General features: G+C 41.3%; 4 non-coding genes and 22 pseudogenes across 4 annotated transcripts; all 26 read left to right on the top strand.

Moving 5' to 3' along the window:
* The first annotated feature begins 258 nt into the window (after positions 1-258).
* LOC137116107 (5S ribosomal RNA) lies at positions 259-377 on the top strand (annotated as a pseudogene).
* Positions 378-1,244: 867 nt separating this feature from the next.
* LOC137116218 (5S ribosomal RNA) lies at positions 1,245-1,363 on the top strand (annotated as a pseudogene).
* Positions 1,364-2,231: 868 nt separating this feature from the next.
* LOC137116168 (5S ribosomal RNA) lies at positions 2,232-2,350 on the top strand (annotated as a pseudogene).
* An 867-nt stretch (positions 2,351-3,217) lies between these two features.
* On the top strand, positions 3,218-3,336 carry LOC137116167 (5S ribosomal RNA; annotated as a pseudogene).
* Positions 3,337-4,203: 867 nt separating this feature from the next.
* On the top strand, positions 4,204-4,322 carry LOC137116008 (5S ribosomal RNA; annotated as a pseudogene).
* Positions 4,323-5,190: 868 nt separating this feature from the next.
* Positions 5,191-5,309, top strand: LOC137116019 (5S ribosomal RNA; annotated as a pseudogene).
* Positions 5,310-6,166: 857 nt separating this feature from the next.
* Positions 6,167-6,285, top strand: LOC137115948 (5S ribosomal RNA; annotated as a pseudogene).
* Positions 6,286-7,142: 857 nt separating this feature from the next.
* LOC137115960 (5S ribosomal RNA) lies at positions 7,143-7,261 on the top strand (annotated as a pseudogene).
* An 867-nt stretch (positions 7,262-8,128) lies between these two features.
* On the top strand, positions 8,129-8,247 carry LOC137116263 (5S ribosomal RNA; annotated as a pseudogene).
* An 885-nt stretch (positions 8,248-9,132) lies between these two features.
* Positions 9,133-9,251, top strand: LOC137115982 (5S ribosomal RNA; annotated as a pseudogene).
* An 866-nt stretch (positions 9,252-10,117) lies between these two features.
* LOC137116093 (5S ribosomal RNA) lies at positions 10,118-10,236 on the top strand (annotated as a pseudogene).
* An 857-nt stretch (positions 10,237-11,093) lies between these two features.
* On the top strand, positions 11,094-11,212 carry LOC137116208 (5S ribosomal RNA; annotated as a pseudogene).
* Positions 11,213-12,079: 867 nt separating this feature from the next.
* Positions 12,080-12,198, top strand: LOC137116242 (5S ribosomal RNA; annotated as a pseudogene).
* Positions 12,199-13,065: 867 nt separating this feature from the next.
* LOC137115880 (5S ribosomal RNA) lies at positions 13,066-13,184 on the top strand (annotated as a pseudogene).
* Positions 13,185-14,041: 857 nt separating this feature from the next.
* Positions 14,042-14,160, top strand: LOC137116165 (5S ribosomal RNA; annotated as a pseudogene).
* An 857-nt stretch (positions 14,161-15,017) lies between these two features.
* Positions 15,018-15,136, top strand: LOC137116164 (5S ribosomal RNA; annotated as a pseudogene).
* Positions 15,137-16,003: 867 nt separating this feature from the next.
* LOC137115985 (5S ribosomal RNA) lies at positions 16,004-16,122 on the top strand (annotated as a pseudogene).
* Positions 16,123-16,979: 857 nt separating this feature from the next.
* Positions 16,980-17,098, top strand: LOC137115879 (5S ribosomal RNA; annotated as a pseudogene).
* An 867-nt stretch (positions 17,099-17,965) lies between these two features.
* Positions 17,966-18,084, top strand: LOC137115943 (5S ribosomal RNA). Its single transcript, XR_010913570.1, has one exon. It is a non-coding gene; the product is annotated as a 5S ribosomal RNA (ribosomal RNA).
* Positions 18,085-18,941: 857 nt separating this feature from the next.
* LOC137115878 (5S ribosomal RNA) lies at positions 18,942-19,060 on the top strand (annotated as a pseudogene).
* An 867-nt stretch (positions 19,061-19,927) lies between these two features.
* Positions 19,928-20,046, top strand: LOC137115932 (5S ribosomal RNA). Its single transcript, XR_010913569.1, has one exon. It is a non-coding gene; the product is annotated as a 5S ribosomal RNA (ribosomal RNA).
* An 857-nt stretch (positions 20,047-20,903) lies between these two features.
* Positions 20,904-21,022, top strand: LOC137115984 (5S ribosomal RNA; annotated as a pseudogene).
* An 858-nt stretch (positions 21,023-21,880) lies between these two features.
* On the top strand, positions 21,881-21,999 carry LOC137115877 (5S ribosomal RNA; annotated as a pseudogene).
* An 867-nt stretch (positions 22,000-22,866) lies between these two features.
* LOC137115920 (5S ribosomal RNA) lies at positions 22,867-22,985 on the top strand. The gene has a single exon (XR_010913567.1). It is a non-coding gene; the product is annotated as a 5S ribosomal RNA (ribosomal RNA).
* Positions 22,986-23,842: 857 nt separating this feature from the next.
* LOC137115875 (5S ribosomal RNA) lies at positions 23,843-23,961 on the top strand (annotated as a pseudogene).
* Positions 23,962-24,828: 867 nt separating this feature from the next.
* LOC137115909 (5S ribosomal RNA) lies at positions 24,829-24,947 on the top strand. Its single transcript, XR_010913566.1, has one exon. It is a non-coding gene; the product is annotated as a 5S ribosomal RNA (ribosomal RNA).
* Positions 24,948-25,687: the final 740 nt, after the last annotated feature.

The following is a 25,687-nucleotide window of genomic DNA, read 5'->3' as shown; positions in this document are numbered from 1 at the left end:
GTTTTGTTTGACACTTTCTTTCGTTTAAAATAAATATCATTCTGTTGGAACATCTCAATCCTGGATTTTGGTTTGGGGATCGGAGAGGGAACATGCAAATTTATCTTTGTATGTTTCACCCTGACCCCCTAGACAGGGGCGTAACAGACCAGTACAGTTATAGTACTTTGTACTTTGCCACATTTATCTTCTTCTTAGCAAGTGTCATGCATTCTGCTTCTCTAGCGTTTTTAAGAGCTGTTGATGATGTCAAATGCATGTTACGGCCACACCGCTCTTTAAGCGCCCGATCTCGTCCGATCTCGGCAGCCAAATAGGGCCGGGCCTGGTTAGTACTTGGTAGGAAGACCGCCTGGGAATACCAGGTGCTGTAAGCTTTTTTGCTTGGGTTTACGGGCAGCTCAAGCTGGTGTTACTGCCTATTTATTCATAGAAATTGTTCTATATTTTCATCAAATTTTGTTCTTTCATTGCTGTTTTGCTACTTTATTGGTTTGTCAACCATCGTGCTTCATTACTAGTAGACCATGTTACGGTCCTGGCCATATGTGTTGTTTTTATTTTCTTGTTCTTATAGGTGCCCTGCCTGATTGGCCGGATTTGGGGGAAGTACAGGAAGCTGATTGGTCCATCCTACACTTCCTGGAGTTTTAAAAGTACGGTTCCCAACAGCTAGCGAGGCTCTTTCTGGCAGCAGCACCTGTTTGCTGTTCTTGGTTTACAAATCTTATTTAGCATTTTTGAATTGTTAGGTTTTGTGCCGTGGTTTTGTTTATAAATTGTATATTTTGTAAATAGTATTAAATCTGTAGGGGTGGACTGCCATTTTCTTTTGATTGTTTTCTCTTGTTTTCACATTAGGGAGTTAGGGTTAGCGACTATCTTTTGGTTTGTTTATTTCTATCAGGCTAGCTAGCACTTTCTGTGGGAAATGGCTTATTTTGTTTATTATGTTGGCCTTGGTTCGCCCTGAGTTGTAGTGTCATGTTTTGTTTGACACTTTCTTTCGTTTAAAATAAATATCATTCTGTTGGAACATCTCAATCCTGGATTTTGGTTTGAGGATCGGAGAGGGAACATGCAAATTTATCTTTGTATGTTTCACCCTGACCCCCTAGACAGGGGCGTAACAGACCAGTACAGTTATAGTACTTTGTACTTTGCCACATTTATCTTCTTCTTAGCAAGTGTCATGCATTCTGCTTCTCCAGCGTTTTTAAGAGCTGTTGATGATGTCAAATGCAGCTTACGGCCACACCGCTCTCTGAGCGCCCGATCTCGTCCGATCTCAGCAGCCAAATAGGGCCGGGCCTGGTTAGTACTTGGTAGGAAGACCGCCTGGGAATACCAGGTGCTGTAAGCTTTTTTGCTTGGGTTTACGGGCAGCACAAGCTGGTGTTACTGCCTATTTATTCATAGAAATTGTTCTATATTTTCATCAAATTTTGTTCTTTCATTGCTGTTTTGCTACTTTATTGGTTTGTCAACCATCGTGCTTCATTACTAGTAGACCATGTTACGGTCCTGGCCATATGTGTTGTTTTTATTTTCTTGTTCTTATAGGTGCCCTGCCTGATTGGCCGGATTTGGGGGAAGTACAGGAAGCTGATTGGTCCATCCTACACTTCCTGGAGTTTTAAAAGTACGGTTCCCAACAGCTAGCGAGGCTCTTTCTGGCAGCAGCACCTGTTTGCTGTTCTTGGTTTCCAAACCTTATTTAGCATTTTTGAATTGTTAGGTTTTGTGCCGTGGTTTTGTTTATAAATTGTATATTTTGTAAATAGTATTAAATCTGTAGGGGTGGACTGCCATTTTTCTTTTGATTGTTTTCTCTTGTTTTCGCATTAGGGAGTTAGGGTTAGCGACTGTCTTTTGGTTTGTTTCTTTCTATCAGGCTAGCTAGCACTTTCTGTGGGAAATGGCTTATTTTGTTTATTATGTTGGCCTTGGTTCGCCCTGAGTTGTAGTGTCATGTTTTGTTTGACACTTTCTTTCGTTTAAAATAAATATCATTCTGTTGGAACATCTCAATCCTGGATTTTGGTTTGGGGATCGGAGAGGGAACATGCAAATTTATCTTTGTATGTTTCACCCTGACCCCCTAGACAGGGGCGTAACAGACCAGTACAGTTATAGTACTTTGTACTTTGCCACATTTATCTTCTTCTTAGCAAGTGTCATGCATTCTGCTTCTCTAGCGTTTTTAAGAGCTGTTGATGATATCAAATGCATGTTACGGCCACACCGCTCTCTAAGCGCCCGATCTCGTCCGATCTCGGCAGCCAAATAGGGCCGGGCCTGGTTAGTACTTGGTAGGAAGACCGCCTGGGAATACCAGGTGCTGTAAGCTTTTTTGCTTGGGTTTACGGGCAGCTCAAGCTGGTGTTACTGCCTATTTATTCATAGAAATTGTTCTATATTTTCATCAAATTTTGTTCTTTCATTGCTGTTTTGCTACTTTATTGGTTTGTCAACCATCGTGCTTCATTACTAGTAGACCATGTTACGGTCCTGGCCATATGTGTTGTTTTTATTTTCTTGTTCTTATAGGTGCCGTGCCTGATTGGCCGGATTTGGGGGAAGTACAGGAAGCTGATTGGTCCATCCTACACTTCCTGGAGTTTTAAATGTACGGTTCCCAACAGCTAGCGAGGCTCTTTCTGGCAGCAGCACCTGTTTGCTGTTCTTGGTTTCCAAATCTTATTTAGCATTTTTGAATTGTTAGGTTTTGTGCCGTGGTTTTGTTTATAAATTGTATATTTTGTAAATAGTATTAAATCTGTAGGGGTGGACTGCCATTTTCTTTTGATTGTTTTCTCTTGTTTTCACATTAGGGAGTTAGGGTTAGCGACTATCTTTTGGTTTGTTTATTTCTATCAGGCTAGCTAGCACTTTCTGTGGGAAATGGCTTATTTTGTTTATTATGTTGGCCTTGGTTCGCCCTGAGTTGTAGTGTCATGTTTTGTTTGACACTTTCTTTCGTTTAAAATAAATATCATTCTGTTGGAACATCTCAATCCTGGATTTTGGTTTGGGGATCGGAGAGGGAACATGCAAATTTATCTTTGTATGTTTCACCCTGACCCCCTAGACAGGGGCGTAACAGACCAGTACAGTTATAGTACTTTGTACTTTGCCACATTTATCTTCTTCTTAGCAAGTGTCATGCATTCTGCTTCTCTAGCGTTTTTAAGAGCTGTTGATGATGTCAAATGCATGTTACGGCCACACCGCTCTCTAAGCGCCCGATCTCGTCCGATCTCGGCAGCCAAATAGGGCCGGGCCTGGTTAGTACTTGGTAGGAAGACCGCCTGGGAATACCAGGTGCTGTAAGCTTTTTTGCTTGGGTTTACGGCCAGCTCAAGCTGGTGTTACTGCCTATTTATTCATAGAAATTGTTCTATATTTTCATCAAATTTTGTTCTTTCATTGCTGTTTTGCTACTTTATTGGTTTGTCAACCATCGTGCTTCATTACTAGTAGACCATGTTACGGTCCTGGCCATATGTGTTGTTTTTATTTTCTTGTTCTTATAGGTGCCCTGCCTGATTGGCCGGATTTGGGGGAAGTACAGGAAGCTGATTGGTCCATCCTACACTTCCTGGAGTTTTAAAAGTACGGTTCCCAACAGCTAGCGAGGCTCTTTCTGGCAGCAGCACCTGTTTGCTGTTCTTGGTTTCCAAATCTTATTTAGCATTTTTGAATTGTTAGGTTTTGTGCCGTGGTTTTGTTTATAAATTGTATATTTTGTAAATAGTATTAAATCTGTAGGGGTGGACTGCCATTTTCTTTTGATTGTTTTCTCTTGTTTTCACATTAGGGAGTTAGGGTTAGCGACTATCTTTTGGTTTGTTTATTTCTATCAGGCTAGCTAGCACTTTCTGTGGGAAATGGCTTATTTTGTTTATTATGTTGGCCTTGGTTCGCCCTGAGTTGTAGTGTCATGTTTTGTTTGACACTTTCTTTCGTTTAAAATAAATATCATTCTGTTGGAACATCTCAATCCTGGATTTTGGTTTGAGGATCGGAGAGGGAACATGCAAATTTATCTTTGTATGTTTCACCCTGACCCCCTAGACAGGGGCGTAACAGACCAGTACAGTTATAGTACTTTGTACTTTGCCACATTTATCTTCTTCTTAGCAAGTGTCATGCATTCTGCTTTTCTAGCGTTTTTAAGAGCTGTTGATAATGTCAAATGCAGCTTACGGCCACACCGCTCTCTAAGCGCCCGATCTCGTCCGATCTCGGCAGCCAAATAGAGCCGGGCCTGGTTAGTACTTGGTAGGAAGACCGCCTGGGAATACCAGGTGCTGTAAACTTTTTTGCTTGGGTTTACGGGCAGCACAAGCTGGTGTTACTGCCTATTTATTCATAGAAATTGTTCTATATTTTCATCAAATTTTGTTCTTTCATTGCTGTTTTGCTACTTTATTGGTTTGTCAACCATCGTGCTTCATTACTAGTAGACCATGTTACGGTCATGGCCATATGTGTTGTTTTTATTTTCTTGTTCTTATAGGTGCCCTGCCTGATTGGCCGGATTTGGGGGAAGTACAGGAAGCTGATTGGTCCATCCTACACTTCCTGGAGTTTTAAAAGTACGGTTCCCAACAGCTAGCGAGGCTCTTTCTGGCAGCAGCACCTGTTTGCTGTTCTTAGTTTCCAAATCTTATTTAGCATTTTTGAATTGTTAGGTTTTGTGCCGTGGTTTTGTTTATAAATTGTATATTTTGTAAATAGTATTAAATCTGTAGAGGTGGACTGCCATTTTTCTTTTGATTGTTTTCTCTTGTTTTCACATTAGGGAGTTAGGGTTAGCGACTATCTTTTGGTTTGTTTATTTCTATCAGGCTAGCTAGCACTTTCTGTGGGAAATGGCTTATTTTGTTTATTATGTTGGCCTTGGTTCGCCCTGAGTTGTAGTGTCATGTTTTGTTTGACACTTTCTTTCGTTTAAAATAAATATCATTCTGTTGGAACATCTCGATTCTGGATTTTGGTTTGGGGATCGGAGAGGGAACATGCTAATTTATCTTTGTATGTTGCACCCTGACCCCCTAGACAGGGGCGTAACAGACCAGTACAGTTATAGTACTTTGTACTTTGCCACATTTATCTTCTTCTTAGCAAGTGTCATGCATTCTGCTTCTCCAGCGTTTTTAAGAGCTGTTGATGATGTCAAATGCAGCTTACGGCCACACCGCTCTCTGAGCGCCCGATCTCGTCCGATCTCGGCAGCCAAATAGGGCCGGGCCTGGTTAGTACTTGGTAGGAAGACCGCCTGGGAATACCAGGTGCTGTAAGCTTTTTTGCTTGGGTTTACGGGCAGCACAAGCTGGTGTTACTGCCTATTTATTCATAGAAATTGTTCTATATTTTCATCAAATTTTGTTCTTTCATTGCTGTTTTGCTACTTTATTGGTTTGTCAACCATCGTGCTTCATTACTAGTAGACCATGTTACGGTCCTGGCCATATGTGTTGTTTTTATTTTCTTGTTCTTATAGGTGCCCTGCCTGATTGGCCGGATTGGGGGGCAGTACAGGAAGCTGATTGGTCCATCCTACACTTCCTGGAGTTTTAAAAGTACGGTTCCCAACAGCTAGCGAGGCTCTTTCTGGCATCAGCACCTGTTTGCTGTTCTTGGTTTCCAAACCTTATTTAGCATTTTTGAATTGTTAGGTTTTGTGCCGTGGTTTTGTTTATAAATTGTATATTTTGTAAATAGTATTAAATCTGTAGGGGTGAACTGCCATTTTCTTTGGACTGTTTTCACATTAGGGAGTTAGGGTTAGCGACTGTCTTTTGGTTTGTTTATTTCTATCAGGCTAGCTAGCACTTTCTGTGGGAAATGGCTTATTTTGTTTATTATGTTGGCCTTGGTTCGCCCTGAGTTGTAGTGTCATGTTTTGTTTGACACTTTCTTTCGTTTAAAATAAATATCATTCTGTTGGAACATCTCGATCCTGGATTTTGGTTTGGGGATCGGAGAGGGAACATGCTAATTTATCTTTGTATGTTGCACCCTGACCCCCTAGAAAGGGGCGTAACAGACCAGTACAGTTATAGTACTTTGTACATTGCCACATTTATCTTCTTCTTAGCAAGTGTCATGCATTCTGCTTCTCCAGCGTTTTTAAGAGCTGTTGATAATGTCAAATGCAGCTTACGGCCACACCGCTCTCTAAGCGCCCGATCTCGTCCGATCTCGGCAGCCAAATAGAGCCGGGCCTGGTTAGTACCTGGTAGGAAGACCGCCTGGGAATACCAGGTGCTGTAAGCTTTTTTGCTTGGGTTTACGGGCAGCACAAGCTGGTGTTACTGCCTATTTATTCATAGAAATTGTTCTATATTTTCATCAAATTTTGTTCTTTCATTGCTGTTTTGCTACTTTATTGGTTTGCCAACCATCGTGCTTCATTACTAGTAGACCATGTTACGGTCCTGGCCATATGTGTTGTTTTTATTTTCTTGTTCTTATAGGTGCCCTGCCTGATTGGCTGGATTGGGGGGCAGTACAGGAAGCTGATTGGTCCATCCTACACTTCCTGGAGTTTTAAAAGTATGGTTCCCAACAGCTAGCGAGGCTCTTTCTGGCATCAGCACCTGTTTGCTGTTCTTGGTTTCCAAACCTTATTTAGCATTTTTGAATTGTTAGGTTTTGTGCCGTGGTTTTGTTTATAAATTGTATATTTTGTAAATAGTATTAAATCTGTAGGGGTGAACTGCCATTTTCTTTGGACTGTTTTCACATTAGGGAGTTAGGGTTAGCGACTGTCTTTTGGTTTGTTTCTTTCTATCAGGCTAGCTAGCACTTTCTGTGGGAAATGGCTTATTTTGTTTATTATGTTGGCCTTGGTTCGCCCTGAGTTGTAGTGTCATGTTTTGTTTGACACTTTCTTTCGTTTAAAATAAATATCATTCTGTTGGAACATCTCGATCCTGGATTTTGGTTTGGGGATCGGAGAGGGAACATGCTAATTTATCTTTGTATGTTGCACCCTGACCCCCTAGAAAGGGGCGTAACAGACCAGTACAGTTATAGTAGTTTGTACTTTGCCATATTTATCTTCTTCTTAGCAAGTGTCATGCATTCTGCTTCTCCAGCGTTTTTAAGAGCTGTTGATGATATCAAATGCAGCTTACGGCCACACCGCTCTCTAAGCGCCCGATCTCGTCCGATCTCGGCAGCCAAATAGGGCCGGGCCTGGTTAGTACTTGGTAGGAAGACCGCCTGGGAATACCAGGTGCTGTAAGCTTTTTTGCTTGGGTTTACGGGCAGCTCAAGCTGGTGTTACTGCCTATTTATTCATAGAAATTGTTCTATATTTTCATCAAATTTTGTTCTTTCATTGCTGTTTTGCTACTTTATTGGTTTGTCAACCATCGTGCTTCATTACTAGTAGACCATGTTACGGTCCTGGCCATATGTGTTGTTTTTATTTTCTTGTTCTTATAGGTGCCGTGCCTGATTGGCCGGATTTGGGGGAAGTACAGGAAGCTGATTGGTCCATCCTACACTTCCTGGAGTTTTAAATGTACGGTTCCCAACAGCTAGCGAGGCTCTTTCTGGCAGCAGCACCTGTTTGCTGTTCTTGGTTTCCAAATCTTATTTAGCATTTTTGAATTGTTAGGTTTTGTGCCGTGGTTTTGTTTATAAATTGTATATTTTGTAAATAGTATTAAATCTGTAGGGGTGGACTGCCATTTTCTTTTGATTGTTTTCTCTTGTTTTCACATTAGGGAGTTAGGGTTAGCGACTGTCTTTTGGTTTGTTTCTTTCTATCAGGCTAGCTAGCACTTTCTGTGGGAAATGGCTTATTTTGTTTATTATGTTGGCCTTGGTTCGCCCTGAGTTGTAGTGTCATGTTTTGTTTGACACTTTCTTTCGTTTAAAATAAATATCATTCTGTTGGAACATCTCGATCCTGGATTTTGGTTTGGGGATCGGAGAGGGAACATGCTAATTTATCTTTGTATGTTGCACCCTGACCCCCTAGACAGGGGCGTAACAGACCAGTACAGTTATAGTACTTTGTACTTTGCCACATTTATCTTCTTCTTAGCAAGTGTCATGCATTCTGCTTCTCTAGCGTTTTTAAGAGCTGTTGATGATGTCAAATGCAGCTTACGACCACACCGCTCTCTAAGCGCCCGATCTCGTCCGATCTCGGCAGCCAGATAGGGCCGGGCCTGGTTAGTACTTGGTAGGAAGACCGCCTGGGAATACCAGGTGCTGTAAGCTTTTTTGCTTGGGTTTACGGGCAGCACAAGCTGGTGTTACTGCCTATTTATTCATAGAAATTGTTCTATATTTTCATCAAATTTTGTTCCTTCATTGCTGTTTTGCTACTTTATTGGTTTGCCAACCATCGTGCTTCATTACTAGTAGACCATGTTACGGTCCTGGCCATATGTGTTGTTTTTATTTTCTTGTTCTTATAAGTGCCCTGCCTGATTGGCCGGATTGGGGGGCAGTACAGGAAGCTGATTGGTCCATCCTACACTTCCTGGAGTTTTAAAAGTACGGTTCCCAACAGCTAGCGAGGCTCTTTCTGGCAGCAGCACCTCTTTGCTGTTCTTGCTTTCCAAACCTTATTTATTATCACCTTATTTATTATCATTTTTGAATTGTTAGGTTTTGTGCCGTGGTTTTGTTTATAAATTGTATATTTTGTAAATAGTATTAAATCTGTAGGGGTGAACAGCCATTTTCTTTTGATTGTTTTCTCTTGTTTTCACATTAGGGAGTTAGGGTTAGCGACTATCTTTTGGTTTGTTTATTTCTATCAGGCTAGCTAGCACTTTCTGTGGGAAATGGCTTATTTTGTTTATTATGTTGGCCTTGGTTCGCCCTGAGTTGTAGTGTCATGTTTTGTTTGACACTTTCTTTCGTTTAAAATAAATATAATTCTGTTGGAACATCTCGATCCTGGATTTTGGTTTGGGGATCGGAGAGGGAAAATGCTAATTTATCTTTGTATGTTGCACCCTGACCCCCTAGACAGGGGCGTAACAGACCAGTACAGTTATAGTACTTTGTACTTTGACACATTTATCTTCTTCTTAGCAAGTGTCATGCATTCTGCTTCTCCAGCGTTTTTAAGAGCTGTTGATGATGTCAAATGCAGCTTACGGCCACACCGCTCTCTAAGCGCCCGATCTCGTCCGATCTCGGCAGCCAAATAGGGCGGGGCCTGGTTAGTACTTGGTAGGAAGACCGCCTGGGAATACCAGGTGCTGTAAGCTTTTTTGCTTGGGTTTACGGGCAGCTCAAGCTGGTGTTACTGCCTATTTATTCATAGAAATTGTTCTATATTTTCATCAAATTTTGTTCTTTCATTGCTGTTTTGCTACTTTATTGGTTTGTCAACCATCGTGCTTCATTACTAGTAGACCATGTTACGGTCCTGGCCATATGTGTTGTTTTTATTTTGTTGTTCTTATAGGTGACCTGCCTGATTGGCCGGATTTGGGGGAAGTATAGGAAGCTGATTGGTCCATCCTACACTTCCTGGAGTTTAAATGTACGGTTCCCAACAGCTAGCGAGGCTCTTTCTGGCAGCAGCACCTGTTTGCTGTTCTTGGTTTCCAAATCTTATTTAGCATTTTTGAATTGTTAGGTTTTGTGCCGTGGTTTTGTTTATAAATTGTATATTTTGTAAATAGTATTAAATCTGTAGGGGTGAACTGCCATTTTCTTTTGATTGTTTTCTCTTGTTTTCACATTAGGGAGTTAGGGTTAGCGACTGTCTTTTGGTTTGTTTATTTCTATCAGGCTAGCTAGCACTTTCTGTGGGAAATGGCTTATTTTGTTTATTATGTTGGCCTTGGTTCGCCCTGAGTTGTAGTGTCATGTTTTGTTTGACACTTTCTTTCGTTTAAAATAAATATCATTCTGTTGGAACATCTCGATCCTGGATTTTGGTTTGGGGATCGGAGAGGGAACATGCTAATTTATCTTTGTATGTTGCACCCTGACCCCCTAGAAAGGGGCGTAACAGACCAGTACAGTTATAGTACTTTGTACTTTGCCACATTTATCTTCTTCTTAGCAAGTGTCATGCATTCTGCTTCTCCAGCGTTTTTAAGAGCAGTTGATGATATCAAATGCATGTTACGGCCACACCGCTCTCTAAGCGCCCGATCTCGTCCGATCTCGGCAGCCAAATAGAGCCGGGCCTGGTTAGTACTTGGTAGGAAGACCGCCTGGGAATACCAGGTGCTGTAAGCTTTTTTGCTTGGGTTTACAGGCAGCACAAGCTGGTGTTACTGCCTATTTATTCATAGAAATTGTTCTATATTTTCATCAAATTTTGTTCTTTCATTGCTGTTTTGCTACTTTATTGGTTTGCCAACCATCGTGCTTCATTACTAGTAGACCATGTTACGGTCCTGGCCATATGTGTTGTTTTTATTTTCTTGTTCTTATAGGTGCCCTGCATGATTGGCCGGATTGGGGGGCAGTACAGGAAGCTGATTGGTCCATCCTACACTTCCTGGAGTTTTAAAAGTACGGTTCCCAACAGCTAGCGAGGCTCTTTCTGGCATCAGCACCTGTTTGCTGTTCTTGGTTTCCAAACCTTATTTAGCATTTTTGAATTGTTAGGTTTTGTGCCGTGGTTTTGTTTATAAATTGTATATTTTGTAAATAGTATTAAATCTGTAGGGGTGAACTGCCATTTTCTTTGGACTGTTTTCACATTAGGGAGTTAGGGTTAGCGACTGTCTTTTGGTTTGTTCATTTCTATCAGGCTAGCTAGCACTTTCTGTGGGAAATGGCTTATTTTGTTTATTATGTTGGCCTTGGTTCGCCCTGAGTTGTAGTGTCATGTTTTGTTTGACACTTTCTTTCGTTTAAAATAAATATCATTCTGTTGGAACATCTCAATCCTGGATTTTGGTTTGGGGATCGGAGAGGGAACATGCTAATTTATCTTTGTATGTTGCACCCTGAGCCCCTAGACAGGGGCGTAACAGACCAGTACAGTTATAGTACTTTGTACTTTGCCACATTTATCTTCTTCTTAGCAAGTGTCATGCATTCTGCTTCTCTAGCGTTTTTAAGAGCTGTTGATGATGTCATATGCAGCTTACGGCCACACCGCTCTCTAAGCGCCCGATTTCGCCCAATCTCGGCAGCCAAATAGAGCCGGGCCTGGTTAGTACTTGGTAGGAAGACCGCCTGGGAACACCAGGTGCTGTAAGCTTTTTTGCTTGGGTTTACGGGCAGCTCAAGCTGGTGTTACTGCCTATTTATTCATAGAAATTGTTCTATATTTTCATCAAATTTTGTTCTTTCATTGCTGTTTTGCTACTTTATTGGTTTGTCAACCATCGTGCTTCATTACTAGTAGACCATGTTACGGTCCTGGCCATATGTGTTGTTTTTATTTTCTTGTTCTTATAGGTGCCCTGCCTGATTGGCCCGATTTGGGGGAAGTACAGGAAGCTGATTGGTCCATCCTACACTTCCTGGAGTTTTAAATGTACGGTTCCCAACAGCTAGCGAGGCTCTTTCTGGCAGCAGCACCTGTTTGCTGTTCTTGGTTTCCAAATCTTATTTAGCATTTTTGAATTGTTAGGTTTTGTGCCGTGGTTTTGTTTATAAATTGTATATTTTGTAAATAGTATTAAATCTGTAGGAGTGAACTGCCATTTTCTTTTGATTGTTTTCTCTTGTTTTCACATTAGGGAGTTAGGGTTAGCGACTGTCTTTTGGTTTGTTTATTTCTATCAGGCTAGCTAGCACTTTCTGTGGGAAATGGCTTATTTTGTTTATTATGTTGGCCTTGGTTCGCCCTGAGTTGTAGTGTCATGTTTTGTTTGACACTTTCTTTCGTTTAAAATAAATATCATTCTGTTGGAACATCTCGATCCTGGATTTTGGTTTGGGGATCGGAGAGGGAACATGCTAATTTATCTTTGTATGTTGCACCCTGACCCCCTAGAAAGGGGCGTAACAGACCAGTACAGTTATAGTACTTTGTACTTTGACACATTTATCTTCTTCTTAGCAAGTGTCATGCATTCTGCTTCTCTAGCGTTTTTAAGAGCTGTTGATGATATCAAATGCATGTTATGGCCACACCGCTCTCTAAGCGCCCGATCTCGTCCGATCTCGGCAGCCAAATAGGGCCGGGCCTGGTTAGTACTTGGTAGGAAGACCGCCTGGGAATACCAGGTGCTGTAAGCTTTTTTGCTTGGGTTTACGGGCAGCTCAAGCTGGTGTTACTGCCTATTTATTCATAGAAATTGTTCTATTTTTTCATCAAATTTTGTTCTTTCATTGCTGTTTTGCTACTTTATTGGTTTGTCAACCATCGTGCTTCATTACTAGTAGACCATGTTACGGTCCTGGCCATATGTGTTGTTTTTATTTTCTTGTTCTTATAGGTGCCCTGCCTGATTGGCCGGATTTGGGGGAAGTACAGGATGCTGATTGGTCCATCCTACACTTCCTGGAGTTTTAAATGTACGGTTCCCAACAGCTAGCGAGGCTCTTTCTGGCAGCAGCACCTGTTTGCTGTTCTTGGTTTCCAAATCTTATTTAGCATTTTTGAATTGTTAGGTTTTGTGCCGTGGTTTTGTTTATAAATTGTATATTTTGTAAATAGTATTAAATCTGTAGGGGTGGACTGCCATTTTCTTTTGATTGTTTTCTCTTGTTTTCACATTAGGGAGTTAGGGTTAGCGACTATCTTTTGGTTTGTTTATTTCTATCAGGCTAGCTAGCACTTTCTGTGGGAAATGGCTTATTTTGTTTATTATGTTGGCCTTGGTTCGCCCTGAGTTGTGATGTCATGTTTTGTTTGACACTTTCTTTCGTTTAAAATAAATATCATTCTGTTGGAACATCTCAATCCTGGATTTTGGTTTGAGGATCGGAGAGGGAACATGCAAATTTATCTTTGTATGTTTCACCCTGACCCCCTAGACAGGGGCGTAACAGACCAGTACAGTTATAGTACTTTGTACTTTGCCACATTTATCTTCTTCTTAGCAAGTGTCATGCATTCTGCTTCTCTAGCGTTTTTAAGAGCTGTTGATAATGTCAAATGCAGCTTACGGCCACACCGCTCTCTAAGCGCCCGATCTCGTCCGATCTCGGCAGCCAAATAGAGCCGGGCCTGGTTAGTACTTGGTAGGAAGACCGCCTGGGAATACCAGGTGCTGTAAGCTTTTTTGCTTGGGTTTACAGGCAGCACAAGCTGGTGTTACTGCCTATTTATTCATAGAAATTGTTCTATATTTTCATCAAATTTTGTTCTTTCATTGCTGTTTTGCTACTTTATTGGTTTGCCAACCATCGTGCTACGTTACTAGTAGACCATGTTACGGTCCTGGCCATATGTGTTGTTTTTATTTTCTTGTTCTTATAGGTGCCCTGCCTGATTGGCCGGATTGGGGGGCAGTACAGGAAGCTGATTGGTCCATCCTACACTTCCTGGAGTTTTAAAAGTACGGTTCCCAACAGCTAGCGAGGCTCTTTCTGGCATCAGCACCTGTTTGCTGTTCTTGGTTTCCAAACCTTATTTAGCATTTTTGAATTGTTAGGTTTTGTGCCGTGGTTTTGTTTATAAATTGTATATTTTGTAAATAGTATTAAATCTGTAGGGGTGAACTGCCATTTTCTTTGGACTGTTTTCACATTAGGGAGTTAGGGTTAGCGACTGTCTTTTGGTTTGTTTATTTCTATCAGGCTAGCTAGCACTTTCTGTGGGAAATGGCTTATTTTGTTTATTATGTTGCCCTTGGTTCGCCCTGAGTTGTAGTGTCATGTTTTGTTTGACACTTTCTTTCGTTTAAAATAAATATCATTCTGTTGGAACATCTCGATCCTGGATTTTGGTTTGGGGATCGGAGAGGGAACATGCTAATTTATCTTTGTATGTTGCACCCTGACCCCCTAGAAAGGGGCGTAACAGACCAGTACAGTTATAGTACTTTGTACTTTGACACATTTATCTTCTTCTTAGCAAGTGTCATGCATTCTGCTTCTCCAGCGTTTTTAAGAGCTGTTGATGATATCAAATGCATGTTACGGCCACACCGCTCTCTAAGCGCCCGATCTCGTCCGATCTCGGCAGCCAAATAGGGCCGGGCCTGGTTAGTACTTGGTAGGAAGACCGCCTGGGAATACCAGGTGCTGTAAGCTTTTTTGCTTGGGTTTACGGGCAGCTCAAGCTGGTGTTACTGCCTATTTATTCATAGAAATTGTTCTATATTTTCATCAAATTTTGTTCTTTCATTGCTGTTTTGCTACTTTATTGGTTTGTCAACCATCGTGCTTCATTACTAGTAGACCATGTTACGGTCCTGGCCATATGTGTTGTTTTTATTTTCTTGTTCTTATAGGTGCCCTGCCTGATTGGCTGGATTGGGGGGCAGTACAGGAAGCTGATTGGTCCATCCTACACTTCCTGGAGTTTTAAAAGTACGGTTCCCAACAGCTAGCGAGGCTCTTTCTGGCATCAGCACCTGTTTGCTGTTCTTGGTTTCCAAACCTTATTTAGCATTTTTGAATTGTTAGGTTTTGTGCCGTGGTTTTGTTTATAAATTGTATATTTTGTAAATAGTATTAAATCTGTAGGGGTGAACTGCCATTTTCTTTGGACTGTTTTCACATTAGGGAGTTAGGGTTAGTGACTGTCTTTTGGTTTGTTTATTTCTATCAGGCTAGCTAGCACTTTCTGTGGGAAATGGCTTATTTTGTTTATTATGTTGGCCTTGGTTCGCCCTGAGTTGTAGTGTCATGTTTTGTTTGACACTTTCTTTCGTTTAAAATAAATATCAATCTGTTGGAACATCTCGATCCTGGATTTTGGTTTGGGGATCGGAGAGGGAACATGCAAATTTATCTTTGTATGTTGCACCCTGACCCCCTAGAAAGGGGCGTAACAGACCAGTACAGTTATAGTACTTTGTACTTTGACACATTTATCTTCTTCTTAGCAAGTGTCATGCATTCTGCTTCTCCAGCGTTTTTAAGAGCTGTTGATGATATCAAATGCATGTTACGGCCACACCGCTCTCTAAGCGCCCGATCTCGTCCGATCTCGGCAGCCAAATAGGGCCGGGCCTGGTTAGTACTTGGTAGGAAGACCGCCTGGGAATACCAGGTGCTGTAAGCTTTTTTGCTTGGGTTTACGGGCAGCTCAAGCTGGTGTTACTGCCTATTTATTCATAGAAATTGTTCTATATTTTCATCAAATTTTGTTCTTTCATTGCTGTTTTGCTACTTTATTGGTTTGTCAACCATCGTGCTTCATTACTAGTAGACCATGTTACGGTCCTGGCCATATGTGTTGTTTTTATTTTCTTGTTCTTATAGGTGCCCTGCCTGATTGGCCGGATTTGGGGGAAGTACAGGATGCTGATTGGTCCATCCTACACTTCCTGGAGTTTTAAATGTACGGTTCCCAACAGCTAGCGAGGCTCTTTCTGGCAGCAGTACCTGTTTGTTGTTCTTGGTTTCCAAATCTTATTTAGCATTTTTGAATTGTTAGGTTTTGTGCCGTGGTTTTGTTTATAAATTGTATATTTTGTAAATAGTATTAAATATGTAGGGGTGGACTGCCATTTTCTTTTGATTGTTTTCTCTTGTTTTCACATTAGGGAGTTAGGGTTAGCGACTATCTTTTGGTTTGTTTATTTCTATCAGGCTAGCTAGCACTTTCTGTGGGAAATGGCTTATTTTGTTTATTATGTTGGCCTTGGTTCGCCCTGAGTTGTAGTGTCATGTTTTGTTTGACACTTTCTTTCGTTTAAAATAAATATCATTCTGTTGGAACATCTCAATCCTGGATTTTGGTTTGAGGATCGGAGAGGGAACATGCAAATTTATCTTTGTATGTTTCACCCTGACCCCCTAGACAGGGGCGTAACAGACCAGTACAGTTATAGTACTTTGTACTTTGCCACATTTATCTTCTTCTTAGCAAGTGTCATGCATTCTGCTTCTCTAGCGTTTTTAAGAGCTGTTGATAATGTCAAATGTACCTTACGGCCACACCGCTCTGTAAGCGCCCGATCTCGTCCGATCTCGGCAGCCAAATAGAGCCGGGCCTGGTTAGTACTTGGTAGGAAGACCGCCTGGGAATACCAGGTGCTGTAAGCTTTTTTGCTTGGGTTTACAGGCAGCACAAGCTGGTGTTACTGCCTATTTATTCATAGAAATTGTTCTATATTTTCATCAAATTTTGTTCTTTCATTGCTGTTTTGCTACTTTATTGGTTTGTCAACCATCGTGCTTCATTACTAGTAGACCATGTTACGGTCCTGGCCATATGTGTTGTTTTTATTTTCTTGTTCTTATAGGTGCCCTGCCTGATTGGCCGGATTGGGGGGCAGTACAGGAAGCTGATTGGTCCATCCTACACTTCCTGGAGTTTTAAAAGTACGGTTCCCAACAGCTAGCGAGGCTCTTTCTGGCATCAGCACCTGTTTGCTGTTCTTGGTTTCCAAACCTTATTTAGCATTTTTGAATTGTTAGGTTTTGTGCCGTGGTTTTGTTTATAAATTGTATATTTTGTAAATAGTATTAAATCTGTAGGGGTGAACTGCCATTTTCTTTGGACTGTTTTCACATTAGGGAGTTAGGGTTAGCGACTGTCTTTTGGTTTGTTTATTTCTATCAGGCTAGCCAGCACTTTCTGTGGGAAATGGCTTATTTTGTTTATTATGTTGGCCTTGGTTCGCCCTGAGTTGTAGTGTCATGTTTTGTTTGACACTTTCTTTCGTTTAAAATAAATATCATTCTGTTGGAACATCTCGATCCTGGATTTTGGTTTGGGGATCGGAGAGGGAACATGCAAATTTATCTTTGTATGTTGCACCCTGACCCCCTAGAAAGGGGCGTAACAGACCAGTACAGTTATAGTACTTTGTACTTTGCCACATTTATCTTCTTCTTAGCAAGTGTCATGCATTCTGCTTCTCCAGCGTTTTTAAGAGCTGTTGATGATATTAAATGCAGCTTACGGCCACACCGCTCTCTAAGCGCCCGATCTCGTCCGATCTCGGCAGCCAAATAGAGCCGGGCCTGGTTAGTACTTGGTAGGAAGACCGCCTGGGAATACCAGGTGCTGTAAGCTTTTTTGCTTGGGTTTACGGGCAGCACAAGCTGGTGTTACTGCCTATTTATTCATAGAAATTGTTCTATATTTTCATCAAATTTTGTTCTTTCATTGCTGTTTTGCTACTTTATTGGTTTGCCAACCATCGTGCTTCATTACTAGTAGACCATGTTACGGTCCTGGCCATATGTGTTGTTTTTATTTTCTTGTTCTTATAGGTGCCCTGCCTGATTGGCTGGATTGGGGGGCAGTACAGGAAGCTGATTGGTCCATCCTACACTTCCTGGAGTTTTAAAAGTACGGTTCCCAACAGCTAGCGAGGCTCTTTCTGGCAGCAGCACCTGTTTGCTGTTCTTGGTTTCCAAATCTTATTTAGCATTTTTGAATTGTTAGGTTTTGTGCCGTGGTTTTGTTTATAAATTGTATATTTTGTAAATAGTATTAAATCTGTAGGGGTGGACTGCCATTTTCTTTTGATTGTTTTCTCTTGTTTTCACATTAGGGAGTTAGGGTTAGCGACTATCTTTTGGTTTGTTTATTTCTATCAGGCTAGCTAGCACTTTCTGTGGGAAATGGCTTATTTTGTTTATTATGTTGGCCTTGGTTCGCCCTGAGTTGTAGTGTCATGTTTTGTTTGACACTTTCTTTCGTTTAAAATAAATATCATTCTGTTGGAACATCTCAATCCTGGATTTTGGTTTGAGGATCGGAGAGGGAACATGCAAATTTATCTTTGTATGTTTCACCCTGACCCCCTAGACAGGGGCGTAACAGACCAGTACAGTTATAGTACTTTGTACTTTGCCACATTTATCTTCTTCTTAGCAAGTGTCATGCATTCTGCTTCTCTAGCGTTTTTAAGAGCTGTTAATAATGTCAAATGCAGCTTACGGCCACACCGCTCTGTAAGCGCCCGATCTCGTCCGATCTCGGCAGCCAAATAGAGCCGGGCCTGGTTAGTACTTGGTAGGAAGACCGCCTGGGAATACCAGGTGCTGTAAGCTTTTTTGCTTGGGTTTACAGGCAGCACAAGCTGGTGTTACTGCCTATTTATTCATAGAAATTGTTCTATATTTTCATCAAATTTTGTTCTTTCATTGCTGTTTTGCTACTTTATTGGTTTGCCAACCATCGTGCTTCATTACTAGTAGACCATGTTACGGTCCTGGCCATATGTGTTGTTTTTATTTTCTTGTTCTTATAGGTGCCCTGCCTGATTGGCCGGATTGGGGGGCAGTACAGGAAGCTGATTGGTCCATCCTACACTTCCTGGAGTTTTAAAAGTACGGTTCCCAACAGCTAGCGAGGCTCTTTCTGGCATCAGCACCTGTTTGCTGTTCTTGGTTTCCAAACCTTATTTAGCATTTTTGAATTGTTAGGTTTTGTGCCGTGGTTTTGTTTATAAATTGTATATTTTGTAAATAGTATTAAATCTGTAGGGGTGAACTGCCATTTTCTTTGGACTGTTTTCACATTAGGGAGTTAGGGTTAGCGACTGTCTTTTGGTTTGTTTATTTCTATCAGGCTAGCTAGCACTTTCTGTGGGAAATGGCTTATTTTGTTTATTATGTTGGCCTTGGTTCGCCCTGAGTTGTAGTGTCATGTTTTGTTTGACACTTTCTTTCGTTTAAAATAAATATCATTCTGTTGGAACATCTCGATCCTGGATTTTGGTTTGGGGATCGGAGAGGGAACATGCTAATTTATCTTTGTATGTTGCACCCTGACCCCCTAGAAAGGGGCGTAACAGACCAGTACAGTTATAGTACTTTGTACTTTGCCACATTTATCTTCTTCTTAGCAAGTGTCATGCATTCTGCTTCTCCAGCGTTTTTAAGAGCTGTTGATGATATCAAATGCAGCTTACGGCCACACCGCTCTCTAAGCGCCCGATCTCGTCCGATCTCGGCAGCCAAATAGAGCCGGGCCTGGTTAGTACTTGGTAGGAAGACCGCCTGGGAATACCAGGTGCTGTAAGCTTTTTTGCTTGGGTTTACGGGCAGCACAAGCTGGTGTTACTGCCTATTTATTCATAGAAATTGTTCTATATTTTCATCAAATTTTGTTCTTTCATTGCTGTTTTGCTACTTTATTGGTTTGCCAACCATCGTGCTTCATTACTAGTAGACCATGTTACGGTCCTGGCCATATGTGTTGTTTTTATTTTCTTGTTCTTATAGGTGCCCTGCCTGATTGGCTGGATTGGGGGGCAGTACAGGAAGCTGATTGGTCCATCCTACACTTCCTGGAGTTTTAAAAGTACGGTTCCCAACAGCTAGCGAGGCTCTTTCTGGCAGCAGCACCTGTTTGCTGTTCTTGGTTTCCAAACCTTATTTAGCATTTTTGAATTGTTAGGTTTTGTGCCGTGGTTTTGTTTATAAATTGTATATTTTGTAAATAGTATTAAATCTGTAGGGGTGGACTGCCATTTTCTTTTGATTGTTTTCTCTTGTTTTCACATTAGGGAGTTAGGGTTAGCGACTATCTTTTGGTTTGTTTATTTCTATCAGGCTAGCTAGCACTTTCTGTGGGAAATGGCTTATTTTGTTTATTATGTTGGCCTTGGTTCGCCCTGAGTTGTAGTGTCATGTTTTGTTTTACACTTTCTTTCGTTTAAAATAAATATCATTCTGTTGGAACATCTCAATCCTGGATTTTGGTTTGAGGATCGGAGAGGGAACATGCGAATTTATCTTTGTATGTTTCACCCTGACCCCCTAGACAGGGGCGTAACAGACCAGTACAGTTATAGTACTTTGTACTTTGCCACATTTATCTTCTTCTTAGCAAGTGTCATGCATTCTGCTTCTCTAGCGTTTTTAAGAGCTGTTGATAATGTCAAATGCAGCTTACGGCCACACCGCTCTGTAAGCGCCCGATCTCGTCCGATCTCGGCAGCCAAATAGAGCCGGGCCTGGTTAGTACTTGGTAGGAAGACCGCCTGGGAATACCAGGTGCTGTAAGCTTTTTTGCTTGGGTTTACAGGCAGCACAAGCTGGTGTTACTGCCTATTTATTCATAGAAATTGTTCTATATTTTCATCAAATTTTGTTCTTTCATTGCTGTTTTGCTACTTTATTGGTTTGCCAACCATCGTGCTTCATTACTAGTAGACCATGTTATGGTCCTGGCCATATGTGTTGTTTTTATTTTCTTGTTCTTATAGGTGCCCTGCCTGATTGGCCGGATTGGGGGGCAGTACAGGAAGCTGATTGGTCCATCCTACACTTCCTGGAGTTTTAAAAGTACGGTTCCCAACAGCTAGCGAGGCTCTTTCTGGCATCAGCACCTGTTTGCTGTTCTTGGTTTCCAAACCTTATTTAGCATTTTTGAATTGTTAGGTTTTGTGCCGTGGTTTTGTTTATAAATTGTATATTTTGTAAATAGTATTAAATCTGTAGGGGTGAACTGCCATTTTCTTTGGACTGTTTTCACATTAGGGAGTTAGGGTTAGCGACTGTCTTTTGGTTTGTTTATTTCTATCAGGCTAGCTAGCACTTTCTGTGGGAAATGGCTTATTTTGTTTATTATGTTGGCCTTGGTTCGCCCTGAGTTGTAGTGTCATGTTTTGTTTGACACTTTCTTTCGTTTAAAATAAATATCATTCTGTTGGAACATCTCGATCCTGGATTTTGGTTTGGGGATCGGAGAGGGAACATGCTAATTTATCTTTGTATGTTGCACCCTGACCCCCTAGAAAGGGGCGTAACAGACCAGTACAGTTATAGTACTTTGTACTTTGCCACATTTATCTTCTTCTTAGCAAGTGTCATGCATTCTGCTTCTCTAGCGTTTTTAAGAGCTGTTGATAATGTCAAATGTACCTTACGGCCACACCGCTCTGTAAGCGCCCGATCTCGTCCGATCTCGGCAGCCAAATAGAGCCGGGCCTGGTTAGTACTTGGTAGGAAGACCGCCTGGGAATACCAGGTGCTGTAAGCTTTTTTTGCTTGGGTTTACAGGCAGCACAAGCTGGTGTTACTGCCTATTTATTCATAGAAATTGTTCTATATTTTCATCAAATTTTGTTCTTTCATTGCTGTTTTGCTACTTTATTGGTTTGTCAACCATCGTGCTTCATTACTAGTAGACCATGTTACGGTCCTGGCCATATGTGTTGTTTTTATTTTCTTGTTCTTATAGGTGCCCTGCCTGATTGGCCGGATTGGGGGGCAGTACAGGAAGCTGATTGGTCCATCCTACACTTCCTGGAGTTTTAAAAGTACGGTTCCCAACAGCTAGCGAGGCTCTTTCTGGCATCAGCACCTGTTTGCTGTTCTTGGTTTCCAAACCTTATTTAGCATTTTTGAATTGTTAGGTTTTGTGCCGTGGTTTTGTTTATAAATTGTATATTTTGTAAATAGTATTAAATCTGTAGGGGTGAACTGCCATTTTCTTTGGACTGTTTTCACATTAGGGAGTTAGGGTTAGCGACTGTCTTTTGGTTTGTTTATTTCTATCAGGCTAGCCAGCACTTTCTGTGGGAAATTGCTTATTTTGTGTATTATGTTGGCCTTGGTTCGCCCTGAGTTGTAGTGTCATGTTTTGTTTGACACTTTCTTTCGTTTAAAATAAATATCATTCTGTTGGAACATCTCGATCCTGGATTTTGGTTTGGGGATCGGAGAGGGAACATGCTAATTTATCTTTGTATGTTGCACCCTGACCCCCTAGAAAGGGGCGTAACAGACCAGTACAGTTATAGTACTTTGTACTTTGCCACATTTATCTTCTTCTTAGCAAGTGTCATGCATTCTGCTTCTCCAGCGTTTTTAAGAGCTGTTGAAGATATTAAATGCAGCTTACGGCCACACCGCTCTCTAAGCGCCCGATCTCGTCCGATCTCGGCAGCCAAATAGAGCCGGGCCTGGTTAGTACTTGGTAGGAAGACCGCCTGGGAATACCAGGTGCTGTAAGCTTTTTTGCTTGGGTTTACGGGCAGCACAAGCTGGTGTTACTGCCTATTTATTCATAGAAATTGTTCTATATTTTCATCAAATTTTGTTCTTTCATTGCTGTTTTGCTACTTTATTGGTTTGCCAACCATCGTGCTTCATTACTAGTAGACCATGTTACGGTCCTGGCCATATGTGTTGTTTTTATTTTCTTGTTCTTATAGGTGCCCTGCCTGATTGGCTGGATTGGGGGGCAGTACAGGAAGCTGATTGGTCCATCCTACACTTCCTGGAGTTTTAAAAGTACGGTTCCCAACAGCTAGCGAGGCTCTTTCTGGCAGCAGCACCTGTTTGCTGTTCTTGGTTTCCAAATCTTATTTAGCATTTTTGAATTGTTAGGTTTTGTGCCGTGGTTTTGTTTATAAATTGTATATTTTGTAAATAGTATTAAATCTGTAGGGGTGGACTGCCATTTTCTTTTGATTGTTTTCTCTTGTTTTCACATTAGGGAGTTAGGGTTAGCGACTATCTTTTGGTTTGTTTATTTCTATCAGGCTAGCTAGCACTTTCTGTGGGAAATGGCTTATTTTGTTTATTATGTTGGCCTTGGTTCGCCCTGAGTTGTAGTGTCATGTTTTGTTTGACACTTTCTTTCGTTTAAAATAAATATCATTCTGTTGGAACATCTCAATCCTGGATTTTGGTTTGAGGATCGGAGAGGGAACATGCAAATTTATCTTTTTATGTTTCACCCTGACCCCCTAGACAGGGGCGTAACAGACCAGTACAGTTATAGTACTTTGTACTTTGCCACATTTATCTTCTTCTTAGCAAGTGTCATGCATTCTGCTTCTCTAGCGTTTTTAAGAGCTTTTAATAATGTCAAATGCAGCTTACGGCCACACCGCTCTGTAAGCGCCCGATCTCGTCCGATCTCGGCAGCCAAATAGAGCCGGGCCTGGTTAGTACTTGGTAGGAAGACCGCCTGGGAATACCAGGTGCTGTAAGCTTTTTTGCTTGGGTTTACAGGCAGCACAAGCTGGTGTTACTGCCTATTTATTCATAGAAATTGTTCTATATTTTCATCAAATTTTGTTCTTTCATTGCTGTTTTGCTACTTTATTGGTTTGCCAACCATCGTGCTTCATTACTAGTAGACCATGTTACGGTCCTGGCCATATGTGTTGTTTTTATTTTATTGTTCTTATAGGTGCCCTGCCTGATTGGCCGGATTGGGGAGCAGTACAGGAAGCTGATTGGTCCATCCTACACTTCCTGGAGTTTTAAAAGTACGGTTCCCAACAGCTAGCGAGGCTCTTTCTGGCATCAGCACCTGTTTGCTGTTCTTGGTTTCCAAACCTTATTTAGCATTTTTGAATTGTTAGGTTTTGTGCCGTGGTTTTGTTTATAAATTGTATATTTTGTAAATAGTATTAAATCTGTAGGGGTGAACTGCCATTTTCTTTGGACTGTTTTCACATTAGGGAGTTAGGGTTAGCGACTGTCTTTTGGTTTGTTTATTTCTATCAGGCTAGCTAGCACTTTCTGTGGGAAATGGCTTATTTTGTGTATTATGTTGGCCTTGGTTCGCCCTGAGTTGTAGTGTCATGTTTTGTTTGACACTTTCTTTCGTTTAAAATAAATATCATTCTGTTGGAACATCTCGATCCTGGATTTTGGTTTGGGGATCGGAGAGGGAACATGCTAATTTATCTTTGTATGTTGCACCCTGACCCCCTAGAAAGGGGCGTAACAGACCAGTACAGTTATAGTACTTTGTACTTTGCCACATTTATCTTCTTCTTAGCAAGTGTCATGCATTCTGCTTCTCCAGCGTTTTTAAGAGCTGTTGATGATATCAAATGCAGCTTACGGCCACACCGCTCTCTAAGCGCCCGATCTCGTCCGATCTCGGCAGCCAAATAGAGCCGGGCCTGGTTAGTACTTGGTAGGAAGACCGCCTGGGAATACCAGGTGCTGTAAGCTTTTTTGCTTGGGTTTACGGGCAGCACAAGCTGGTGTTACTGCCTATTTATTCATAGAAATTGTTCTATATTTTCATCAAATTTTGTTCTTTCATTGCTGTTTTGCTACTTTATTGGTTTGCCAACCATCGTGCTTCATTACTAGTAGACCATGTTACGGTCCTGGCCATATGTGTTGTTTTTATTTTCTTGTTCTTATAGGTGCCCTGCCTGATTGGCTGGATTGGGGGGCAGTACAGGAAGCTGATTGGTCCATCCTACACTTCCTGGAGTTTTAAAAGTACGGTTCCCAACAGCTAGCGAGGCTCTTTCTGGCAGCAGCACCTGTTTGCTGTTCTTGGTTTCCAAATCTTATTTAGCATTTTTGAATTGTTAGGTTTTGTGCCGTGGTTTTGTTTATAAATTGTATATTTTGTAAATAGTATTAAATCTTTAGGGGTGGACTGCCATTTTCTTTTGATTGTTTTCTCTTGTTTTCACATTAGGGAGTTAGGGTTAGCGACTATCTTTTGGTTTTTTTATTTCTATCAGGCTAGCTAGCACTTTCTGTGGGAAATGGCTTATTTTGTTTATTATGTTGGCCTTGGTTCGCCCTGAGTTGTAGTGTCATGTTTTGTTTGACACTTTCTTTCGTTTAAAATAAATATCATTCTGTTGGAACATCTCAATCCTGGATTTTGGTTTGAGGATCGGAGAGGGAACATGCGAATTTATCTTTGTATGTTTCACCCTGACCCCCTAGACAGGGGCGTAACAGACCAGTACAGTTATAGTACTTTGTACTTTGCCACATTTATCTTCTTCTTAGCAAGTGTCATGCATTCTGCTTCTCTAGCGTTTTTAAGAGCTGTTGATAATGTCAAATGCAGCTTACGGCCACACCGCTCTGTAAGCGCCCGATCTCGTCCGATCTCGGCAGCCAAATAGAGCCGGGCCTGGTTAGTACTTGGTAGGAAGACCGCCTGGGAATACCAGGTGCTGTAAGCTTTTTTGCTTGGGTTTACAGGCAGCACAAGCTGGTGTTACTGCCTATTTATTCATAGAAATTGTTCTATATTTTCATCAAATTTTGTTCTTTCATTGCTGTTTTGCTACTATATTGGTTTGCCAACCATCGTGCTTCATTACTAGTAGACCATGTTACGGTCCTGGCCATATGTGTTGTTTTTATTTTCTTGTTCTTATAGGTGCCCTGCCTGATTGGCCGGATTGGGGGGCAGTACAGGAAGCTGATTGGTCCATCCTACACTTCCTGGAGTTTTAAAAGTACGGTTCCCAACAGCTAGCGAGGCTCTTTCTGGCATCAGCACCTGTTTGCTGTTCTTGGTTTCCAAACCTTATTTAGCATTTTTGAATTGTTAGGTTTTGTGCCGTGGTTTTGTTTATAAATTGTATATTTTGTAAATAGTATTAAATCTGTAGGGGTGAACTGCCATTTTCTTTGGACTGTTTTCACATTAGGGAGTTAGGGTTAGCGACTGTCTTTTGGTTTGTTTATTTCTATCAGGCTAGCTAGCACTTTCTGTGGGAAATGGCTTATTTTGTTTATTATGTTGGCCTTGGTTCGCCCTGAGTTGTAGTGTCATGTTTTGTTTGACACTTTCTTTCGTTTAAAATAAATATCATTCTGTTGGAACATCTCGATCCTGGATTTTGGTTTGGGGATCGGAGAGGGAACATGCTAATTTATCTTTGTATGTTGCACCCTGACCCCCTAGAAAGGGGCG

Source organism: Channa argus, unplaced genomic scaffold (assembly GCF_033026475.1).
Source record: "Channa argus isolate prfri unplaced genomic scaffold, Channa argus male v1.0 Contig030, whole genome shotgun sequence".
Taxonomy (NCBI): Eukaryota; Metazoa; Chordata; class Actinopteri; order Anabantiformes; family Channidae; genus Channa; species Channa argus.
The sequence above is the reverse complement of the archived record's forward strand: the minus strand, read 5'-3'. Positions and strand labels throughout refer to the sequence as shown.